Below are 22,114 nucleotides of genomic sequence, written 5' to 3' on the forward strand. Positions count from 1 at the left end.
TTCATTTCAGTGGTGGCGCGAAAATAAATATAAATACCCTAAGCTAGCAGATTTGGCAAGGAAATATTTATGTGCACTAGCATCTTCTGTTCCATGTAAAAGAGTTTTTTCGAAAGCAGGCCAAATAGTTAGTGACCGTCGCTCACGACTGAGTGAAAAAAAACTGAGATGCTTATCTTCTTAAACAGTAATCAAAGTTTTGTATAACATTTTTAAATTAAACGCATCCAAAAAAAATATTTTACTAAGATTGATTGAATATGTATTTATATTAAATTTTTTTTTCTGTATGTACGAATATATAAAATTTTTGTAGTTTTATTTCATAAAATATTTTTGGTACCTGTATTTAAATGTTAATTGATCATAGATAAAATAAAAAGAATTTGATAACAAAAAAATTGGGTTTTAAAATTACCTTAAAATTATAATCAGATTAAAAATAGTTATGGATTACAGATAAATTACAGAAGTATACAAATTGAACAAAATTATATTATAAAATATGTATATATTATTAAATCAGTTGTCGGGATGGACTGTGATGCCCAGTAACAGGAATTGATTATTAGTCCAGATGTCGCGATTTATTGGGTTTTAAAAGACGGCGAACCCCCCTAATTATCCACCTCGACCTCCTTATCGTGTATCTAAAAGCGAAAATTAAAGATTTAATTCATTTCATTATATATACAATGGTGCTTACAAATTATAAATAACGAGTACTCTACAATAACAACAACCTGCTACAACAACACCAACCCAAATCTTAAAATTAATAACTGACAACCCCTTTATTAATAGATGAAAAACGAATACAATAATCTCTTACTTGTTCGGCGCATAACTACAGGTGCCCATCCTTTAACAACAACTTGAGAAAATCGATACGCTCCTGTATTTGTATATTATGCGGATAACGTCCATCAATACATTAAGTGTTCTTCCGCTCAACATTCGGCATTTCAGCAATCATGTTGAGAATTTTATCCATATATGCAGTTAAACTGTTCGTAACAAGTATGATGAAAGTATAATCATTTGGCAAACGTTCAATTACTTGTTGGCGATTAAGTGTTTGTTGAGTGCGCGGAGCATGACTGGGCGATTAAACATACAAGCAACAAATTTCGCGTATTAAACGCTGGTAATACTTGACTTAATACTTCTGGCGGTATTTTCTGGCTATGGGCAAGCGTTCAAAAAATCTTTAACACTTTTCAGCCTTTAAACGATTCTTATCGTCCTCGGCAAGGCGCCTTATTAGTTCGAGAAGCCGTTCACGCTGACCCTTATTAGCGGCGGTCCCAAATGTCGACCATTTTGAACATCCACGTCTATGGCACTACGCTACCGACTGTCCTACACCCCAAAATCTTGGGTGTGACGTTTGATCAGGATCTACATTTTGGTGAGCACGCAGCCGCAATTGTTCCGAGAATTCAGAGCCGTAACAAAATCCTCAAATCCCTCGCTGGCAGTACTTGGGGAAAAGATAAAGAAACGCTCATGACTACATACAAAGCAATTAGCCAGCCCATTACGTGCTACGCGTCACCCATATGGTCGCCAAGCCTAAAAATTACCTACTGGAAGAAACTACAGGTCTGCCAAAATACTGCTCTCAGAATCGCCACGGGCTGTCTCCTTATGTCCCCAGAACACCATCTGCATAATGAGGCGAGAATACTCCCCATCAGGGAGAGAAATGAGATGCTGACCAAACAGTTCCTGTTGAATACCCGGAAACCTGGGCATCCCAACAGACATCTGATTGATGAACCAGCACCGCCTAGGGGCTTAAGGAGTCATCTCCGTAAGCATTTTAAGGAAATACGGCACCTGAGAACCCAGCCGTATGAAGTGAAAAAACACAAGCAGGTCCTTGGTGAACTCCATAAACAGGCGTTGGACCTTTATGCCGGGAATTGCCCGGTGAATCCAGTACTTAACGAAAATTATCCAAAACTCGCTGAAGAGGAACGCATACTCCCCAGGGAAACGCGTGTCACTCTTGCTCAACTTCATTCTGGATACTGTAACAGGTTAAACTCTTACCTATCCAGAATCAACTCCGACATACAAAATGTATGCCCCGCTTGCAATGTGTCCCCATATAACACCAACCATCTCTTCAGTTGTAATGTGGAACCAACGCCTCTAACATCCCTTTCCTTATGGTCCACCCCTGTTGAAACGGCAAGTTTCCTTGGACTCCCGTTAGAGGATATTGATGACAATTTGTGATCGGTCGCGGCTATTAGGTGGGGCGAGCATTGCTATAACAACAACAACAACAGCGGCGGTCATACTAGCCTATAGTAAGAAAACATTGTGAAAATTTTACGATTATTCTTAAATATCAATTAATATTAATTTTGTATTCATATATGTTGAAAGTTTGTATTAACCTGGAATGCTTCAAACAGATGATCTAATTGTTCGGGCGAATGATGCCAAGCTAATTTCGCCAAAAGGTCATCCACATTCTTAACAATTGCTTCATGTTTGCTAATCTGTGGACGCCATACTGTATCCAAATCTTCAAGTGTTGGGGCGTGTTCTTTTTTAAGAAATCGTATAATCTTCTCCAGCTTTTCAACATATTGTAGCTGAGCAAGGCGTTTTTCGAGCACAAAACATCAGAAAGTTTGATATAATTCTAGTACCAAATAAAATCGCAATGAAAAAGCCAATATTTTTATATTAAATTGTTTACGTGTACTTACGCTCTGCCGTCAACCAATCCTTTTCATCATCGGGCATACAATGCTGTTGTTGTTGTGTAAGATGTGAATATGAGCTTAGCACTATATTGATTTCACTTAGCGCATTCATTTTACAATTAAAGCTAGATACGTGTAGTAGGGACCAATATCATTCTGAGACGAAACATTTCCAGATCACATATGAAATCCTCTTGTCCAGGCAAACCACTTACTAACACACGTGCCGACTTCACAATACCATTAATATATTCGTTCCACCCCTCCGGTTTGGCTTCACGCTTCAATTCATCATCAGAGAAACTATATAAGAAATCCAGCATAGCATTATAAATTTGCATAAAGTACTTAGCAATGGTTACAGGTGTCAACAGCTGCTCGTAGCATTGCTAAATCAATGCAAGTGTCAATTTGTTATCCAGGCTCTCGTCAGACGTGCCGCCTTTTGTTTGCAGACCAAAATGATACAGTTCCAACCAATCCTTTTGGATTTCTTAGTTTATTAAATATGACACTGTCATTTCGGTGACAGTATCAAATGTTTCATGTGTTAGTGGAGAGCAAAAAAAGCTATCACCAACCACCGTCTTGAAGGGTAGCTCTTCCTCTTCCTATGTCACAGTCACAGTCACGGATAAAATACGCTGTGACTGAGAGGTCACAATCACAGATAACATTGTTCCTCAAAAATCACAGGATCTGCCAACATTAGTGTGGACATCCACTCAAAGTTGGACCATTCGTGGCTATCTTGCGGCAGTTTTTCACGTTCTTAGATTATACACATTTTCAATTGATATTTTTACGGGTTTCAGTGAAGTTTATAAAAAATAAGCCATGGATGCATATGAAACAGGTAAGTGTTGATAATATTTATGTATTTTAAGATTTATATAGTCCTTACCGCCTTCGTAATACAATTTTTAAAAAGTGATGTATTGGGGCAACATTTTTTTCCATTTTTTTTTTTTCCAAAAGGTTTTTGTTTTAGTGCCCCGCTTTGCTCCGCATTGATTCCAATTTTTTTAGAAAGTCTGTGTTTCGTTAATTTAAATAGTGGAAAGATTGGTGGTTATTCCCACCTTTTGAAAAGAATTGGTAATTTTGAGCGTTGCACAGTGGTGCCATCTCCATAGGGTGAGAAATAAAAAATAGTAAACGTACTCCAATTTTTTTAAAATTCGGCGCGTGATCTTGTTGTAGCATAAAAAGAATATATATGCAATATGGTGATGATTGGTACCGTGCCATGCCCCTACTCTTGTGGGCGGTTATATTAAAAGATATCTGATTTTTATGAAACTTAGTGTGGACGTTAATCTCACGTTTAGAAACGCAATTGCAGAATTTGATTTTGCTTGGCGAATCAATGTGCTGATACCGAATCCTAGATCTATTTGGCCAATGTACCCCAAAAACTGCAATCGATGACTAACATTTTTTTTTGTATGTTCTGTGCATAGCTGTATTAAAATTATTATTTTTTAATTAAGGTTTCTCTGAACGAGTAATCACCCGTAACGAATTATTCAATCACATGAAAGCATCAGATACGGAAAGTACTAACGAGAAATTAAACAGTTTAAACAAATACCTTCTAAGGGACCTTATTCAAAAAAAGATACCTTTTAAACTCTAAAGAGACATACGTCGTTTGAAATCTAAGATCATGACCTGCCTGACATACCCTCTGATGATGAGCCCTAAGGAATGATAACTAACCATGCGACTGGACTTCTGTTACAAATAACAATGTATCGGATTTTGGATACGAATTTTAGCTTTAGTATTGATTATATACTAGTCTGGTAATACCGCACACGTAAGCCATGTATAGAAATTCACTATTTTTAGGCAGGCTTACATTTTTTTGATAATTACTTAATAAGTTGTGTTAGAATTCTCTATGCCAGGCATATAAAAATAAATGCCAAAAATCAGCGAAACGTGCGATCTGCTTGTAAGTTGCACATTATTATACTACAATGTCCGTAGACTTTTTTGGACCACTGTATATATAATAAAATAAAATAAAATAAAAACTTAAATATAACTGAAATCACGATGAGCAAAATAATTAAACAATTTAAAGCAAAAAACAATGATTTTTTAAGAAACTTTGCGGTCCGCAGACTTTTTTGGGCCACTGTATATATAAAAAAATAAAATAAATAGTTAAATAGAACTGAAATCACCATGAATAACATAATTAAACAATTTAAAGCAAAAAGCAATGATTTTTTAAGAAAATTTGCTGTCCGTATACTTTTTTGAACCACTGTATATATAATAAAATAAAATAAATAGTTGAATATAACTGAAATCACCATGAGTAACATAATTAAACTATTTAAAGCCAAAAATAATTTTCGCCGCCCAGATTGCTCAAATACCTCTATGTGCATCGTTTTCCCAAATAGTTAAACCGCTTCAAAATCTACTGAAGAGAGATTCGCCATTTGACTTTAATGAAAATTGCCTTAATGCCTTCAAGGAATTAAAGTCTAGGTTGGTAAAAAGTCCATTTTTGGCTATATATATAGTCCCGAACAGGAAACGAAATTAAATTATGATGCCAGTAGCATAGCTTTTGGATCAATATTACTGCAGCGTCAAGATGACAAAAAATTTCACCAAGTTTCGTATTTTTTCCAAGACTGCTTCAAGTGCTGAATGAAAATAGCATAGTTTCGAACTTGAAACATTGTCAATAATATATGCATTAAGAAAGTTCAGACCGTATTTACTAGGTATACCGTTTACAATAGTAACTGACCGCAAATCTAGATATAGCTAGGTGGGCTCTTGAGCTCCAAAATTACAATTACAAAATACAGCACAGGAAAGGAGCCTCCATGGGCCACGTCGACGCACTAAGTAATAGACACATTGCTTCAATCATAAACACGGATGATATTGAATTCCACGTACAGGTAGCCCAGGAGCACGATAAACCCATTGAGTCAATTCGAAACCGTTTGAAGTAAGAAGAAGTAAAAGATTACGACTTAGTAGATGGGACCTGTTTATAAGAAAAACCCGGAAGGCAAAAGTACTATCTACGTACCTTATGAGATGAAGAAGAATGTTATACGTTTGATACATGAAAAGATAGGTCATCTGTCAGTGAACAAAACACTGAGCAAACTGGTTCCCAAACATGCGGGCAAAAATAGAGAAGAGTATCAGAAACAGTCTGAAAAGTATAGCGTACGCTATGCAATTACAAGCGATGGAAAGGACGTTGTATGCTGTCCCCAAAACTCCTTTGCCGTTCGACACAATTCATATAAATCACTTCGCACCACTGCCGTCTATTAAGTCAAAGCCAAAGCACATTTTAGTTTGTAGTAAATGCCTTCGCTAAATTTGCAAAACTTTGTCCCCCCAATTCTACAGGTACAGAGGTAATTGCTGCTTTAGAAAAATACTTTAGCTACTATAGTAGACCGATAACAAATATTAGTGATAGGGGAACCTGCTTTACCTCCTTAGAATTTGGTGCTTTCTTATTACACTCCAGTAGGCGCGCCCCTATTTGGGACGTTAGTAGTCGCGCGCTCTACTTATGTAGAACATTTTTAATAGAAGGTTTTCAAAGGAAATTTTTATAAATTGAAAAATATTTTTTGGTAATAAGAAAAAACATTTTATTATAAAACTAAAACAAATAAAACATAACCCATTTAAATACATTAGGAACCAAAAATCAGACTTCTTTTACATAACAAAAAAACACAAAATTTTAACTTATAATAATAAAAGACTAATTTTTATAATCAGTTGAGCAGAGCTCACAGAGTATATTAACTTTGATTGGATAACGGTTGGTTGTACAGGTATAAAGGAATCGAGATAGATATAGACTTCCATATATCAAAATCATCAGTATCGAAAAAAAATTCGATTGAGCCATGTCCGCCCGTCCGTCCGTTAACACGATAACTTGAGTAACTTTTGAGGTATCTTGATGAAATTTGGTATGTAGGTTCCTGGGTACTCATCTCAAATCGGTATTTAAAATGGACGATATCGGACTATAACCACGCCCACTTTTTCGATATCGAAAATTTCGAAAAATCGAAAATGTGCGATAATTCATTACCAAATACGGATAAAGCGATGAAACTCGGTAGGTGAGTTGAACCTAAGACGCAGAATAGAAAACTTGTAAAATTTTGGACAACGGGAGTGGCACCGCCCACTTTTAAAAGAAGGTAATTTAGAAGTTTTTACACTCAGAGAAAAAATCGTTCTAAAACGAACGAAACAAGTTCAAAATTAAGAACATTCGTTGACAAAAGTCTGTTAAGTACGTTTTTTCTTAACTTGTGACCGATGGGCTTGTTTTAAGAACAGTTTTTCCAAGCACACCGTTCGTATTTTATGACCACTTTGGTATTGATGTGTGAACCTTCTGTGCTCATTTCAAGCACTACTTGGGCTTGATTTAGGATTTTTCGTTCTCACGCTTCGAGAACGATTTGGGGCCGATTTAACATTTTTCGGTCTCAATTTAAGAACGGTTCGTGCTTGATCTTTGGTGAGAGGGAAAGTATTTTTTTAAATATATTTATTTAATGATTTTTAATAATCGGGGATTGCCCATATTGCTTTTTTTTTTTTTTTTTTTTTTTTTTTTAAATGTATGAAAACATTTATTTGAAGCAATTTTTTAATTTTATAATTTATTTAATAATTTGGGAAAAATTTAAACAACGTGACATCAGGACGGACAAGGCGACAGCTGTTTCGATTATACCTAGTAAATCTCTTCAAAGCCTTTTCTCCCGGGAGTGGGAGTCGAACTCGCACCCCTACGATAGTTGAAATGGTTGTAAACGCATTCAGCTACGTCATGCCTGTTGTGAAGTCTTTCCCAATTGCCTTCTTTATGCATATTTTAATCTTTTACACATTGCATACTTTGTATGCAATTATGTGTTAAAGCTATGCTTGGTACGGCGGTTTTCAAAGAAACTTTGGTTTTTGTCGTTGTTTTCGTTCTATTTATAGAACTACAACGAATTAACCAATTTTGTCTGTTTGTATGATTTTTAATAATCGGGGATTGCCCATATTGCTTTTTTTTTTTTTTTTTTTAAATGTATGAAAACATTTATTTGAAGCAATTTTTTAATTTTATAATTTATTTAATAATTTGGGAAAAATTTAAACAACGTGACATCAGGACGGACAAGGCGACAGCTGTTTCGATTATACCTAGTAAATCTCTTCAAAGCCTTTTCTCCCGGGAGTGGGAGTCGAACTCGCACCCCTACGATAGTTGAAATGGTTGTAAACGCATTCAGCTACGTCATGCCTGTTGTGAAGTCTTTCCCAATTGCCTTCTTTATGCATATTTTAATCTTTTACACATTGCATACTTTGTATGCAATTATGTGTTAAAGCTATGCTTGGTACGGCGGTTTTCAAAGAAACTTTGGTTTTTGTCGTTGTTTTCGTTCTATTTATAGAACTACAACGAATTAACCAATTTTGTCTGTTTGTATGATTTTTAATAATCGGGGATTGCCCATATTGCTTTTTTATTTAATTTTTATTAATAATAATATTTTTGTCATAAATAAAGAATATTTACAACAAAAAAATTGTTATTAAAATTCAAAAGTTTAAGAAAAAATGCATAATAAGCATTTTCTCATACATTTCTCTTATTGAGAAATTATTCTTAATTAAAGATGTAATCTGCATATATACTTAAAACATTTCATAACAAGTTTGAGAATTACCTGTGGATATGTGAATGTAACTGAACGAAAAATAAGAGTTAAAAAAATAGAACAAAAAAAAAATTGTTTTAAAAAATTCAGAGTTTGGCGGTGATCGAACTCGCGCAACACGATCGCAAGCGCAACATCATAGCCGCTGGGCCACTTCAACTGCTTAATAGCTGGTGCCAATGGTGTATTTAACATTATAGTGCACACGGATTGTACCGTTTTTTTTTCTTGGGCTTGATTTAAGAACATCGTTCTCATTAATAGAACATTTGTTCATATTTTAAGACCGGCCGTTCTTTTTTCAAGAAAATGGTGTCAGTTCAAGAACAAGGTTGTTGTTTTAAGAACAGGTCGTTCGTTTTTCAAGAACAAAAAAGTAAGAACATGAAAAGCTTGAGTTGAGTCCGGTGGTGCTGGATTTTAGAACGGCGTTTTTCTCTGAGTGTAAAGCTGTAATTTGGCAGTCGTTGAAGATATCATGATGAAATTGGCAGGAACGTTACTCTTATTACTATATGTATGCTTAATAAAAATTAGCAAAATCTGAGATCGACCACGCCCACTTTTTAAAAAAAAATTTTTTTAAAGTCAAATTTTAAAAGAAAAGTTAATATCTTTACAGTATATAAGTAAATTATGTCAACATTCAACTCCGGTAATGATATGGTGCAACAAAATACAAAAATAAAAGAAATTTTCAAAATGGGCGTGGCTCTGCCCTTTTTCATTTAATTTGTCTAGGATACTTTTAATGCCATATGTCGAACAAAACATTACCAATCCTTGTGAAATTTGGTAGAGGCTTAAATTCTAGGACGGTAACTGTTTTCTGTGAAAAAGAGCGAAATCGGTTGAAGCCACGCCCAGTTTTTATACACAGTCGACCGACTGTCCTTCCGCTCGGCCGTTAACACGATAACTTGAGCAAAAATCGATATATCTTTACGAAATTTAGTTCATGTACTTATCTGAACTCACTTTATATTGGTGTAAAAAATGGCTGAAATCCGACTTTGACCACGCCCACTTTTTCGATATCGAAAATTACTAAAAATTAACAAAAAATGCCATAATAGTATACCAAATACTAAAAAAGGGATGAAACATGGTAATTGGTTTGGTCTATTGACCCAAAATATAACTTTATAAAAACTTTTTAAAAAGGGTGTGACAACTACCATATTAAGTAGAAGAAAATGAAAAAGTTTTGCAGGGCGAAATCAAAAGCCCTTGGAATCTCGGAAGGATAACTCTTCGTGGTATTACATATATAAATAAATTAGCGGTACCCGACACATGATGTTCTGGGTCACCCTTGTCCACATTTTCGTCGATATCTCGAAAACGCCTTCACATATACAACTACCACCACTCCCTTTTAAAACCGTCATTAAAACCTTTAATTTGATACCCATATCGTACAAGCACATTATAGAGTCACCCCTGGCCCACCTTTATGGCGATATCTCGAAAATGCGTCCACCTATAGAACTAACGCCCACTCTCTTTTAAAATACTCATTATCACCTTTCGTTTGATACCCATATCATACAAACAAATTCTAGAGTCACCCCTGGTCCACCTTTATGGCGATACCTCGAAAAGGCGTCCACCTATAGAACTAAGGCCCACTCCCTTTTAAAATACTTATTAACACCTTTCATTTGATACCCATATCGTACAAACAAATTCTAGAGTCAGCCCTGGTCCACCTTTATGGCGATATCTCGAAAAGGCGTCCACCCATAGAACTAAGGCCCACTCCGTTTTAAAATACTCACCAACACCTTTTGTTTGATACCCATATTGTACAAACGCATTCTAGAGCCACCCCTGGTCCACGTTTATGGCGATATCTCGAAAAGGCGTTCACCTATAGAACTAAGGCCCACTCCCTTTCAAAATACTTATTAACACCTTTCATTTGATACCCATATCGTACAAACAAATTCTAGAGTCAGACCTGGTCCACCTTTATGGCGATATCTCGAAAAGGCGTCCACCATAGAACTAATGCCCACTCCGTTTTAAAATACTCATCAACACCTTTTGTTTGATACCCATATTGTACAAACGCATTCTAGAGCCACCCCTGGTCCACGTTTATGGCGATATCTCGAAAAGGCGTCCACTTATAGATTTAAGGCCCACTCCCTTTTAAAATACTCATTAAAACCTTTCAATTGATACCCATATCGTACAAAAAAATTCTAGAGTCACCCTGGGTCCACTTTTATGGCGATATCTCAAAAACGCGTCCACCTATAGAACTAAGGCCCACTCCCTTTTTAAATACTCATGAACACTTTCGTTTGATACCCATATCCTACAAACAAATTCTAGAATCACTCCTGGTCCACGTTTATGTTGATATCACGAAAAGGCGTCCACCCATAGAACTAAGGCCCACTCCCTTTTAAAATACTAATTAACACCTTTCATTTGATACCCATATCGTACAATCAAATTCTAGAGTCACCCCTGGTCCACCTTTATGGCGATATCTCGAAAAGGCGTCCACCTATAGAACTAAGGCCCACGCCTTTAAAAATACTCATTAACACCTTTCATTTGATACCCATATCGTACAATCAAATTCTAGAGTCACCCCTGGTCCACCTTTATGGCGATATCTCGAAAAGACGTCCACCTATAGAACTAAGACCCACTCGCTTTTAAAATACTCATTAACACCTTTCATTTGATACCCATATCGTACAAAAGCATTCTAGAGTCACCCCTGGTCCACCTTTATGGCGATATCTCGAAAAGGCGTCCACCTATAGAACTAAGGCCCACTCTCTTTTAAAACATTAATTAACACCTTTCATTTGATACCCATATCGTACAATCAAATTCTAGAGTCACCCCTGGTCCACCTTTATGGCGATATCTCGAAAAGGCGTCCACCTATAGAACTAAGGCCCACGCCTTTAAAAATACTCATTAAAACCTTTCATTTGATACCCATAGCGTACAATCAAATTCTAGAGTCACCCCTGGTCCACCTTTATGGCGATATCTCGAAAAGACGTCCACCTATAGAACTAAGGCCCACGCCTTTAAAAATACTCATTAACACCTTTCATTTGATACCCATATCGTACAAGCAAATTCTAGAGTCACTCCTGGTCCACCTTTATGGCGATATCTCGAAAAGGCGTCCACCTATAGAACTAAGGCCCACGCCTTTAAAAATACTCATTAACACCTTTCATTTGATATCCATATCGTACAATCAAATTCTAGAGTCACCCCTGGTCCACCTTTATGGCGATATCTCGAAAAGGCGTCCACCTATAGAACTAAGACCCACTCGCTTTTAAAATACTCATTAACACCTTTCATTTGATACCCATATCGTACAAACGCATTCTAGAGTCACTCCTAGTCCACTTTTATGGCGATATCTCGAAAAGGCGTCCACCTATAGAACTAAGGCCCACGCCTTTAAAAATACTCATTAACACCTTTCATTTGATACCCATATCGTACAAGCAAATTCTAGAGTCACCCCTGGTCCCCCGTTATGGCGATATCTCGAAAAGGCGTCCACCTATAGAACTAAGGCCCACGCCTTTTAAAATACTGATTAACACCTTTTGTTTGATACCCATATTGTACAAACGCATTCTAGAGTCACCTCTGGCCCACTTTTATGGCGATATCTCAAAAACGCGTCCACCTATAGAACTAAGACCCACTCGCTTTTAAAATACTCATTAACACCTTTCATTTGATACCCATATCGTACAAACAAATTTTAGAGTCACCCCTGGTCCACCTTTATGGCGATATCTCGAAAAGGCGTCCACCCATAGAACTAAGGCCCACTCCCTTTTAAAATACTCATTAACACTTTTAATTTGATACCCATATCGTACAAGCAAATTCTAGAGTCACCCCTGGTCCCCCGTTATGGCGATATCTCGAAAAGGATTCCACCTATAGAACTAAGGCCCACGCCTTTTAAAATACTGATTAGCACCTTTCGTTTGATACCCATATTGTACAAACACATTCTAGAGTCACCCCTGGTCCACGTTTATGGCGATATCTCGAAAAGTCCTCCACCCATAGAACTAAGGCCCACTCCCTTTTAAAATAATCATTAACACCTTTCATTTGATACCCATAGCGTACAAAAAAATTCTAGAGTCACCCTGGTCCACCTTTATGGCGATATCTCGAAAAGGCGTCCACCTATAGAACTAAGGCCCACGTGCTTTTAAAATACTCATTAACACCTTTCATTTAATACCCATATCGTACAAACAAATTCTAGAGTCACCCCTGGTCCACCTTTATGGCGATATCTCGAAACGGCGTTCCCCTATGGAACTAAGGATCACTCGCTTTTAAAATACTCATTAACACCTTTCTGTTGATACCCATATCGTACAAACAAATTCTAGAGTCAATCCTGATCCACCTTTATGGTGATATCCCTAAATGGCGTCCACCTATAGAACTATGGCCCACTCCCTCATAAAATACTCTTTAATACCTTCCATTTGATACACATGTCATACAAACACATTCCAGGGTTTCCCTCGGTTCATTTTTCTACATGGTTATTTTCCCTTATGTTGTCACCATAGCTCTCAACTGAGTATGTAATATTCGGTTACACCCGAACTTAACCTTCCTTACTTGTTATTTATAATTTGAAAAACATCTCATATTGTTTCTATATTATTGTTTATGTGTATATTTGATCACAGTTGTGTAAGCGCTATTTTTTGTGTTGACCACGTCTTCTTTGAAGTTCATTGCCTTTGTCAGTTGTTGTTGAATTCGGAGACTTTCCAGTGTCATCCGTCTTTTTTCTCTTCTCTCAACATCCAAAATTTTAGCGTTCGCAAAATCAGCTGAGTGATTGTTGTCGATCAGGTGTTGAGATAGCGCTGTTGTTGCTTTGTTGTTTTTGGCGTCCATTTGATGTTCGTATTATCCCAATACTAATGCCCTTTTCGTTGTGCCTATGTAACTCTTATTGAAGCTATTGTTGTCGTTCCCTTTTCATTTGATTTCGTAGACTACGTTGCTGTTCCTTATCGATCCTGTCTTTTGTTTTTGTAAAGATTCTACTTAGTGTATTATGCGGTTTATGGGCAAAATTTATGTCGCAATTTTTCATTATTTTTTTAAGCGCTTTATTGCCGATTAGGCCAGGCACATATCTAACGCCAATTTATTTATACTCAGTTGAGCAGAGCTCACAGAGTATATTAATTTTGATTGGATAACGGTTGGTTGTACAGGTATAAAGGAATCGAGATAGATATGGACTTCCTTCTAGATCTCAGGAAACGGGCATAGCGAAAATATTTTGACATATTTGGCTTTTTCAACAGTAAATTTCCATGTCATTTGTTTATATATTTACATAGTTAATTTGTGCTATTGAATTGTGTATGGCTGATATTTGTACAACAAGTAGAAACTTCTAGATTTCCGGAAACGGGCACAACGAAAATATTTTGACACATTTGGCTTGTTCAACAGTAAATTTCCATCTCATTTGTTTATATATTTACATAGTTAATTTGTGCTATTGAATGGAGAATGGTTGATATTTGTACAACAAATAGAATCTTCTAGATTTCAGGAAACGGGCACAACGAAAATATTTTGACACATTTGGCTTTTTCAACAGTAAATTTCCATGTCATTTGTTTATATATTTACATAGTTAATTTGTGCTATTGAATTGAGAATGGTTGATATTTGTACAACAAATATAATCTTCTAGATTTCAGGAAACGGGCACAACGAAAATATTTTGACACAATTGGCTTTTTCAACAGTAAATTTCCATGTGATTTGTTTATGTATTTGCACAGCTAATTTTTGCTATTGAATTGAGAATGGTTGATATTTGTACAACAAGCAGAAATTTCTAGATTTCAGGAAACGGGCACAACGAAAATATTTTGACACATTTGGCTTTTTCAACAGTAAATTTCCATGTCATTTGTTTATATATTTACATAGTTAATTTGTGCTATTGAATTGAGAATGGTTGATATTTGTACAACAAGTAGAAACTTCTAGATTTCAGGAAATGGGCATAACGAAAATATTTTGACACATTTGGCTTTTTCAACAGTAAATTTCCATGTGATTTGTTTATGTATTTGCACAGCTAATTTTTGCTATTGAATTGAGAATGGTTGATATTTGTACAACAAGAAGAAACTTCTAGATTTCATGAAACGGGCACAACGAAAATATTGTGACATATTTGGCTTGTTCAACAGTAAATTTCCATCTCATTTGTTTATATATTTACATAGTTAATTTGTGTTATTGAATTGAGAATGGTTGATATTTGTACAACAAGTAGAAATTTCTAGATTTCAGGAAACGGGCACAACGAAAATATTTTGACACAATTGGCTTTTTCAACAGTAAATTTCCATGTGATTTGTTTATGTATTTGCACAGCTAATTTTTGCTATTGAATTGAGAATGGTTGATATTTGTACAACAAGCAGAAATTTCTAGATTTCAGGAAACGGGCACAACGAAAATATTTTGACACATTTGGCTTTTTCAACAGTAAATTTCCATGTGATTTGTTTATGTATTTGCACAGCTAATTTTTGCTATTGAATTGAGAATGGTTGATATTTGTACAACAAGAAGAAACTTCTAGATTTCATGAAACGGGCACAATGAAAATATTGTGACATATTTGGCTTGTTCAACAGTAAATTTCCATCTCATTTGTTTATATATTTACATAGTTAATTTGTGTTATTGAATTGATATTTGGTTGATATTTGTACAACAAGTAGAAACTTCTAGATTTCAGGAAATGGGCATAACGAAAATATTTTGACATATTTGGCTTTTTCAACAGTAAATTTCCATGTGATTTGTTTATGTATTTGCACAGCTAATTTTTGCTATTGAATTGAGAATGGTTGATATTTGTACAACAAGAAGAAACTTCTAGATTTCATGAAACGGGCACAACGAAAATATTGTGACATATTTGGCTTGTTCAACAGTAAATTTCCATCTCATTTGTTTATATATTTACATAGTTAATTTGTGTTATTGAATTGAGAATGGTTGATATTTGTACAACAAGTAGAAACTTCTAGATTTCAGGAAACGGGCACAACGAAAATATTTTGACACATTTGGCTTTTTCAACAGTAAATTTCCATGTGATTTGTTTATGTATTTGCACAGCTAATTTTTGCTATTGAATTGAGAATGGTTGATATTTGTACAACAAGTAGAAACTTCTAGATTTCATGAAATGGGCATAACGAAAATATTTTGACACATTTGGCTTTTTCAACAGTAAATTTCCATGTGATTTGTTTATGTATTTGCACAGCTAATTTTTGCTATTGAATTGAGAATGGTTGATATTTGTACAACAAGAAGAAACTTCTAGATTTCATGAAACGGGCACAACGAAAATATTGTGACATATTTGGCTTGTTCAACAGTAAATTTCCATCTCATTTGTTTATATATTTACATAGTTAATTTGTGTTATTGAATTGAGAATGGTTGATATTTGTACAACAAGTAGAAACTTCTAGATTTCAGGAAACGGGCACAACGAAAATATTTTGACACATTTGGCTTTTTCAACAGTAAATTTCCATGTGATTTGTTTATGTATTTGCACAGCTAATTTTTGCTATTGAATTGAGAATGGTTGATATTTGTACAACAAGTAGAAACTTCTAGATTTCATGAAATGGGCATAACGAAAATATTTTGACACATTTGGCTTTTTCAACAGTAAATTTCCATGTGATTTGTTTATGTATTTGCACAGCTAATTTTTGCTATTGAATTGAGAATGGTTGATATTTGTACAACAAGAAGAAACTTCTAGATTTCATGAAACGGGCACAACGAAAATATTGTGACATATTTGGCTTGTTCAACAGTAAATTTCCATCTCATTTGTTTATATATTTACATAGTTAATTTGTGTTATTGAATTGAGAATGGTTGATATTTGTACAACAAGTAGAAACTTCTAGATTTCAGGAAACGGGCACAACGAAAATATTTTGACACATTTGGCTTTTTCAACAGTAAATTTCCATGTGATTTGTTTATGTATTTGCACAGCTAATTTTTGCTATTGAATTGAGAATGGTTGATATTTGTACAACAAGTAGAAACTTCTAGATTTCATGAAATGGGCATAACGAAAATATTTTGACACATTTGGCTTTTTCAACAGTAAATTTCCATGTGATTTGTTTATGTATTTGCACAGCTAATTTTTGCTATTGAATTGAGAATGGTTGATATTTGTACAACAAGAAGAAACTTCTAGATTTCATGAAACGGGCACAACGAAAATATTGTGACATATTTGGCATGTTCAACAGTAAATTTCTATCTCATTTGTTTATATATTTACATAGTTAATTTTTGCTATTGAATTGAGAATGGTTGATATTCGTACAACAAGTAGAAACTTCTAGATTTCAGGAAATGAGCATAACGAAAATATTTTGACACATTTGGCTTTTTCAACAGTAAATTTCCATGTGATTTGTTTATGTATTTGCACAGCTAATTTTTGCTATTGAATTGAGAATGGTTGATATTTGTACAACAAGAAGAAACTTCTAGATTTCATGAAACGGGCACAACGAAAATATTGTGACATATTTGGCTTGTTCAACAGTAAATTTCTATCTCATTTGTTTATATATTTACATAGTTAATTTTTGCTATTGAATTGAGAATGGTTGATATTTGTACAACAAGTAGAAACTTCTAGATTTCAGGAAATCGGCATAACGAAAATATTTTGACACATTTGGCTTTTTCAACAGTAAATTTCCATGTGATTTGTTTATGTATTTGCACAGCTAATTTTTGCTATTGAATTGAGAATGGTTGATATTTGTACAACAAGAAGAAACTTCTAGATTTCATGAAACGGGCACAACGAAAATATTGTGACATATTTGGCTTGTTCAACAGTAAATTTCTATCTCATTTGTTTATATATTTACATAGTTAATTTTTGCTATTGAATTGAGAATGGTTGATATTTGTACAACAAGTAGAAACTTCTAGATTTCAGGAAATCGGCATAACGAAAATATTTTGACACATTTGGCTTTTTCAACAGTAAATTTCCATGTGATTTGTTTATGTATTTGCACAGCTAATTTTTGCTATTGAATTGAGAATGGTTGATATTTGTACAACAAGAAGAAACTTCTAGATTTCATGAAACGGGCACAACGAAAATATTGTGACATATTTGGCTTGTTCAACAGTAAATTTCCATCTCATTTGTTTATATATTTACATAGTTAATTTGTGTTATTGAATTGAGAATGGTTGATATTTGTACAACAAGAAGAAACTTCTAGATTTCATGAAACGGGCACAACGAAAATATTGTGACATATTTGGCATGTTCAACAGTAAATTTCTATCTCATTTGTTTATATATTTACATAGTTAATTTGTGCTATTGAATTGAGAATGGTTGATATTTGTACAACAAGTAGAAACTTCTAGATTTCAGGAAACGGGCACAACGAAAATATTTTGACACATTTGGCTTTTTCAACAGTAAATTTCCATGTGATTTGTTTATGTATTTGCACAGCTAATTTTTGCTATTGAATTGAGAATGGTTGATATTTGTACAACAAGTAGAAACTTCTAGATTTCAGGAAACGGGCACAACGAAAATATTTTGACACATTTGGCTTTTTCAACAGTAAATTTCCATGTGATTTGTTTATGTATTTGCACAGCTAATTTTTGCTATTGAATTGAGAATGGTTGATATTTGTACAACAAGTAGAAACTTCTAGATTTCAGGAAATGGGCATAACGAAAATATTTTGACACATTTGGCTTTTTCAACAGTAAATTTCCATGTGATTTGTTTATGTATTTGCACAGCTAATTTTTGCTATTGAATTGAGAATGGTTGATATTTGTACAACAAGTAGAAACTTCTAGATTTCAGGAAATGGGCATAACGAAAATATTTTGACACATTTGGCTTTTTCAACAGTAAATTTCCATGTGATTTGTTTATGTATTTGCACAGCTAATTTTTGCTATTGAATTGAGAATGGTTGATATTTGTACAACAAGAAGAAACTTCTAGATTTCATGAAACGGGCACAACGAAAATATTGTGACATATTTGGCATGTTCAACAGTAAATTTCTATCTCATTTGTTTATATATTTACATAGTTAATTTGTGTTATTGAATTGAGAATGGTTGATATTTGTACAACAAGAAGAAACTTCTAGATTTCATGAAACGGGCACAACGAAAATATTGTGACATATTTGGCATGTTCAACAGTAAATTTCTATCTCATTTGTTTATATATTTACATAGTTAATTTGTGCTATTGAATTGAGAATGGTTGATATTTGTACAACAAGTAGAAACTTCTAGATTTCAGGAAACGGGCACAACGAAAATATTTTGACACATTTGGCTTTTTCAACAGTAAATTTCCATGTGATTTGTTTATGTATTTGCACAGCTAATTTTTGCTATTGAATTGAGAATGGTTGATATTTGTACAACAAGAAGAAACTTCTAGATTTCATGAAACGGGCACAACGAAAATATTGTGACATATTTGGCATGTTCAACAGTAAATTTCTATCTCATTTGTTTATATATTTACATAGTTAATTTGTGCTATTGAATTGAGAATGGTTGATATTTGTACAACAAGTAGAAACTTCTAGATTTCAGGAAATGGACATAACGAAAATATTTTGACACATTTGGCTTTTTCAACAGTAAATTTCCATGTGATTTGTTTATGTATTTGCACAGCTAATTTTTGCTATTGAATTGAGAATGGTTGATATTTGTACAACAAGAAGAAACTTCTAGATTTCATGAAACGGGCACAACGAAAATATTGTGACATATTTGGCTTGTTCAACAGTAAATTTCCATCTCATTTGTTTATATATTTACATAGTTAATTTGTGTTATTGAATTGAGAATGGTTGATATTTGTACAACAAGTAGAAACTTCTAGATTTCAGGAAACGGGCACAACGAAAATATTTTGACACATTTGGCTTTTTCAACAGTAAATTTCCATGTGATTTGTTTATGTATTTGCACAGCTAATTTTTGCTATTGAATTGAGAATGGTTGATATTTGTACAACAAGAAGAAACTTCTAGATTTCATGAAACGGGCACAACGAAAATATTGTGACATATTTGGCTTGTTCAACAGTAAATTTCCATCTCATTTGTTTATATATTTACATAGTTAATTTGTGTTATTGAATTGAGAATGGTTGATATTTGTACAACAAGTAGAAACTTCTAGATTTCAGGAAACGGGCACAACGAAAATATTTTGACACATTTGGCTTTTTCAACAGTAAATTTCCATGTGATTTGTTTATGTATTTGCACAGCTAATTTTTGCTATTGAATTGAGAATGGTTGATATTTGTACAACAAGTAGAAACTTCTAGATTTCAGGAAACGGGCACAACGAAAATATTTTGACACATTTGGCTTTTTCAACAGTAAATTTCCATGTGATTTGTTTATGTATTTGCACAGCTAATTTTTGCTATTGAATTGAGAATGGTTGATATTTGTACAACAAGAAGAAACTTCTAGATTTCATGAAACGGGCACAACGAAAATATTGTGACATATTTGGCTTGTTCAACAGTAAATTTCTATCTCATTTGTTTATATATTTACATAGTTAATTTTTGCTATTGAATTGAGAATGGTTGATATTTGTACAACAAGTAGAAACTTCTAGATTTCAGGAAATGGGCATAACGAAAATATTTTGACACATTTGGCTTTTTCAACAGTAAATTTCCATGTGATTTGTTTATGTATTTGCACAGCTAATTTTTGCTATTGAATTGAGAATGGTTGATATTTGTACAACAAGAAGAAACTTCTAGATTTCATGAAACGGGCACAACGAAAATATTGTGACATATTTGGCTTGTTCAACAGTAAATTTCTATCTCATTTGTTTATATATTTACATAGTTAATTTTTGCTATTGAATTGAGAATGGTTGATATTTGTACAACAAGTAGAAACTTCTAGATTTCAGGAAATGGGCATAACGAAAATATTTTGACACATTTGGCTTTTTCAACAGTAAATTTCCATGTGATTTGTTTATGTATTTGCACAGCTAATTTTTGCTATTGAATTGAGAATGGTTGATATTTGTACAACAAGAAGAAACTTCTAGATTTCATGAAACGGGCACAACGAAAATATTGTGACATATTTGGCTTGTTCAACAGTAAATTTCTATCTCATTTGTTTATATATTTACATAGTTAATTTTTGCTATTGAATTGAGAATGGTTGATATTTGTACAACAAGAAGAAACTTCTAGATTTCATGAAACGGGCACAACGAAAATATTGTGACATATTTGGCTTGTTCAACAGTAAATTTCTATCTCATTTGTTTATATATTTACATAGTTAATTTTTGCTATTGAATTGAGAATGGTTGATATTTGTACAACAAGTAGAAACTTCTAGATTTCAGGAAATGGGCATAACGAAAATATTTTGACACATTTGGCTTTTTCAACAGTAAATTTCCATGTGATTTGTTTATGTATTTGCACAGCTAATTTTTGCTATTGAATTGAGAATGGTTGATATTTGTACAACAAGAAGAAACTTCTAGATTTCAGGAAACGGGCACAACGAAAATATTTTGACACATTTGGCTTTTTCAACAGTAAATTTCCATGTGATTTGTTTATGTATTTGCACAGCTAATTTTTGCTATTGAATTGAGAATGGTTGATATTTGTACAACAAGAAGAAACTTCTAGATTTCATGAAACGGGCACAACGAAAATATTGTGACATATTTGGCTTGTTCAACAGTAAATTTCTATCTCATTTGTTTATATATTTACATAGTTAATTTTTGCTATTGAATTGAGAATGGTTGATATTTGTACAACAAGTAGAAACTTCTAGATTTCATGAAACGGGCACAACGAAAATATTGTGACATATTTGGCTTGTTCAACAGTAAATTTCTATCTCATTTGTTTATATATTTACATAGTTAATTTTTGCTATTGAATTGAGAATGGTTGATATTTGTACAACAAGTAGAAACTTCTAGATTTCAGGAAATGGGCATAACGAAAATATTTTGACACATTTGGCTTTTTCAACAGTAAATTTCCATGTGATTTGTTTATGTATTTGCACAGCTAATTTTTGCTATTGAATTGAGAATGGTTGATATTTGTACAACAAGAAGAAACTTCTAGATTTCATGAAACGGGCACAACGAAAATATTGTGACATATTTGGCTTGTTCAACAGTAAATTTCTATCTCATTTGTTTATATATTTACATAGTTAATTTTTGCTATTGAATTGAGAATGGTTGATATTTGTACAACAAGAAGAAACTTCTAGATTTCATGAAACGGGCACAACGAAAATATTGTGACATATTTGGCTTGTTCAACAGTAAATTTCCATCTCATTTGTTTATATATTTACATAGTTAATTTGTGTTATTGAATTGAGAATGGTTGATATTTGTACAACAAGTAGAAACTTCTAGATTTCATGAAATGGGCATAACGAAAATATTTTGACA

General features: G+C 33.8%; 1 long non-coding RNA gene across 2 annotated transcripts; it reads right to left on the reverse strand.

The window, feature by feature from the left end:
• On the reverse strand, positions 1-3,250 carry LOC137242829 (uncharacterized). 2 transcript variants are annotated; one of them, XR_010950378.1, is made up of 4 exons: positions 2,412-3,250; positions 2,059-2,316; positions 833-1,007; positions 1-650 (listed from the first exon to the last, which is right to left on the reverse strand). It is a non-coding gene; the product is annotated as an uncharacterized lncRNA (long non-coding RNA). The 2 variants fall into 2 exon arrangements; XR_010950379.1 differs by lacking the exon at positions 833-1,007.
• Positions 3,251-22,114: the final 18,864 nt, after the last annotated feature.

The sequence above is a fragment of the Eurosta solidaginis genome, chromosome 2 (assembly GCF_040869045.1).
Source record: "Eurosta solidaginis isolate ZX-2024a chromosome 2, ASM4086904v1, whole genome shotgun sequence".
NCBI lineage: Eukaryota > Metazoa > Arthropoda > Insecta > Diptera > Tephritidae > Eurosta > Eurosta solidaginis.